The following is a 3,917-nucleotide window of genomic DNA, read 5'->3' as shown; positions in this document are numbered from 1 at the left end:
CCCCACACAACTGAGGTTTTCTTCTGGACAGATCTGGGAGACAAATGTTTCTTACTGCACTTACAGTTCCGTGGCCAGCTTTGAAAATATCATTCAGTCTGAAATACAGTATTTGGATCTCATTGTCAGGAAATAATACACTCTACAAGTCCATTATTTCCGCCATTGTCATATAGACAAAATATAGTTTCAAGCACTTTCCCCCCTGCTAAAACTTAAGTTGTTGCCACTTCCTTTGATGACAATAATTAGCCCAGACTATCCTACATTTATATAAACCCAAGAGAGCAAAGGGAGTCAATGAGACCTCTTTTAAGTTCCTTCCTGCCTTATCTATTGTGGCAGGTTGGTATTCTACAGAATGATAGGCACAGTCTACAAATGAGTTGGTGACTGTGGGATTGCTTGCACAGGTTTTGCATCTTCAAAAGGATATATGGAAAGAGTTGCATTTTGGTGGGAATATGGGATTGCTTAAATTACACTAAAGTGGAAGATACTGCATTTTATTTTTTTTGATCCGCAAAACTGATGTGGAAAACATAAAATTGTATTTAGCATAAATGAAATTTATTTTTTTTATCTATTATTTAGTTGAAATGATCTGTTTACCAATTAAGTACATCAGCAGGGAGACATCGTCTTTGCATCTCACACATCCATTCATCCTCTGATGTAGCCTGAAGCGATGATGATCAATTATTCAGCAAGGCATTTTAAGCTGCATCCATCCTTTCATAGCATGTCATCAGCTAAATTGCAAGCCACAGCAAAAGAAAGAAAACAAATATGATATTTCCTAAGCCTCTCTGAAACTTCAGTTGCTAGAGGAGGGTTTCAACGGAGTCATCAGTGTTGCTAGAAGAGAATGCATTCCCAGTTTTTACGTGCTATTCTCAGAATGAAACACTGCTTCCAGTTGTCCAAACATGCAGCCTTATTAATTAAAAGAAACAAAAAACCCATCAGTCACACTGCATTATCTCATATCTTTGCCTCTAGACAGAACTGACAGCATACCAATAGGACTAGAAGGAATGGATTTGAGAGTGATTGCTGGTCTTATTTGAACAAGGAACAGTAATAATCCGTCCACCTTCTAATGTTACAGACCTTGACCTTGTAGGGAAAACTGTGCTCTGATTGTACAAAAGGCAACATCTTAAAGTCAAGTAAGCTGCACTGATGATTTTTTTTTATCTGCACCTCCTTCAATTACATATTGTGCTAGACTTGTTTTAGTTTCTGTTTGCATTAATAAATTTAAAAAATGTATGCAAGATTAAAATTAGCCAGCATATAAATGGAAATTGACAGCTACAGATAGGTAAAAGGTAAAGGTAAAGGACCCCTGGACAGTTAAGTTCAGTCAAAGGTGACTATGGGGTTGCGGTGCTCATCTTGCTTTCAGACCAAGGGAGATGGTGTTTGTCCACAGACAGCTTTCCGGGTCATGTGGCCAGCATGAATAAACAGCTTCTGGCACAACGGGACACCGTGATGGAAACCAGAGCACACAGAAACGTTGTTTACCTTCCCCTGCTGCAGCGGTACCTATTTATCTACTTGCACTTGCATGCTTTCGAACTGCTAGGTTGGCAGGAGTTGGGCCAGAGCAACGGGAGCTCACCCCATTGAGGGGATTCGAACCGCCAACCTTCTGATCGGCAAGCCCAAGAGGCTCAGTGGTTTAGACCACAGCACCACCTCATCCTTATCTCTAACCCAGGGTAGGGCCAGAAAACCATCATCCCTGAGCATTGGCTGTGCTGCCAACATTGATGGAAGGCCAACAGCATCTGAGGTTGTTACAGGTTCTTTGTCTCTGCCACTAACACCCTGCCTAAAAAAATAGTAATTTTCCCTATTCCTCTGGAAGATGCTCAGAATAAAACTAGAAGGAGCTAGGGAGCTGCCACAACAAATGCCTCTAAGAACTCTGACCATTTGCTCAATGGCTCTGCTTCTTTCTGCTTGTATATGATGTTCTACTTTGACTTTCAGTACAATGAAACGATAACAAAATCAATTATGGGATTCTTCTGATTCAAAGCAAATCACCTGCTGTCGAGAAGTAATCTGGGATGTTATCTTGTGCAGTTGTTTTCTGTACCCTCTCCTTGCCAGTTTCTGTTGCCCTTGTTTTTATTTGTCATTTGTGAGAGTTCCCAAGTACTCCAGAAGCAGCTAATGAGTCTCCTGAAATGTTTTTACAATTGCTTATTGCAGAGGTTTTCAACCTTTTTGAGTCCACAGCTTCTCTGACCAGCTACATTCTTTCTGTGGCACCCCTGTGGCGCTCAGGAGCCCAGTTATGTCAGCCCTTGCTTGCAGAGCTGGCAGCCCCTCACCCCTTTTTGAACACCCCCCCTTGTGGAGTGTTCCCTCAGCCTCCTCTCCTATCCCCTCTCCTTGGGAGTCCTCTAGGAAGCCACTTCCGTCCCAGTCTCTGAGCTACCGCCCCCCCCCGCCCCAAAGAGGGGTGCCTCCTCACACTGCCTCACAGGTGTCTAGAAAGAGGATGCCCCCAGCCTTAGTGGCCCTACAGTGACTGGCCAAAGGTGAACATGAGGCCAGCACCTTACCTTGGGAAGCAGCAGTAGCAGCAACAACAGGTGCTGCCAGGCTTGCATGGTGGAAAAGCTCCCCTTTGGTGTTGGACGCTCAGCTCCCAGGCAGGCATTGCACACAACAAGCACAAGAAAGGCCAGCACAGTGTCACGGTCCGGTCTACGGGTGATCAAAGTCCTGGCTGAGGACGTCAGGACCGGGGGCAAGATGGCGGGGTGGGAGCAGGAACAAGAGTCCAGAAGCCAGGGGTCCGAGGGTCAGGAAGCAAGGAGACACGAAGTCAAGGGTCCGAGGGTCGAGAAGCAAGGAGACACAAAGTCAAGGGTCTGAGGTTCGAGAAGTCAAGGGTCCAAGGGTCGAGAAGCAAGGAGTCAAGAAGCCGAGGTCCGAGGATCAGGAAGCAAGAAGCCAAACGCAGCAAGGCAGGAAACAAGTTGCTGTGGCAAAGAGCCGAAGGGAAATGCTGACCTTATATCCCTTCCTGGCTCTTGCCACCAGCTGCAGCGACTTACCAAGTGGCCTCACCTGTGCGGCCACGCCTTGCCTCTCCAGAACAAACTTAAGAAGGCCCTAGTCCTGCGAAGCCCTACAGGTCACAGGGCCTGGATCCTGCACACACTCCTGACACACAGGGCCTGTCTGTATACCCGGCCTCCCACTTGTCTGTCAGTTCCCAACAACAAGGGCTGGCGGACTGGCTGGCTGGGCTCCCTCACTTGCTTACTCCAAGGCCGCCTCAGCTCCTGGCAACCAGCACCCCTTGGCCAGCCCCAGAGGGACCATTCGCCCGGAGAGCTTGTAGCCAGGGCTGCTGCAACAAACAGCTGTGCAAGCCTTCAGGAGGCAGAGACTCAAGAGCGCATCAGAGGAGGGAGGGAAGGAAGAGGGACAGAGGCCAGTGTTTCCTGGCATCACCCCTCCCCATCATTCAATGCACCCCAGGGTGCCACAGTACACTGGTTGAAAACCACTGGCTTACTGCACAATCCTATAGGATATGAATCCACCTAACCTCTATTGAACTCAATGGAACTTTATTCTGAGTGGGTATTTATAGGATTGCGCTGTTAATTTGAGTTCACATAGTTGTTATTTATTAAGTGGCATCAACGTCCACGGCACTTTCTAGAGGGTCATAAACAAACAATCAAACAAAAACCAGGCCCCTCCCACCAAGGAATTTACAATCTAAACTTCAATTACCGTATTTTTTGCACCATAACACTCACTTTTTTCCTCCTAGAAAGTAAGGGGAAATGTCTGTGCGTGTTATGGAGGGAATGCCTACGGGTGGCATGCCTACGGATTTTCCTCCTCTAAAAACTATGTGTGTGTTATGGTCGGGT

At 46.6% G+C, this 3,917-nt stretch overlaps 1 long non-coding RNA gene across 1 annotated transcript; it reads right to left on the bottom strand.

Annotated features, from left to right (window-relative positions):
• Positions 1–548: 548 nt before the first annotated feature.
• Positions 549–3,706, bottom strand: LOC308596830. Its single transcript, XR_014012722.1, has 2 exons — positions 2,586–3,706; positions 549–936 (listed from the first exon to the last, which is right to left on the bottom strand). It is a non-coding gene; the product is annotated as an uncharacterized lncRNA (long non-coding RNA).
• Between the last annotated feature and the right edge of the window lie 211 nt (positions 3,707–3,917).

This window comes from Podarcis bocagei, assembly GCF_964188305.1.
Source record: "Podarcis bocagei genome assembly, chromosome: 10".
Taxonomy (NCBI): domain Eukaryota; kingdom Metazoa; phylum Chordata; class Lepidosauria; order Squamata; family Lacertidae; genus Podarcis; species Podarcis bocagei.
This window is presented reverse-complemented; position numbering and strand designations above follow the sequence as displayed.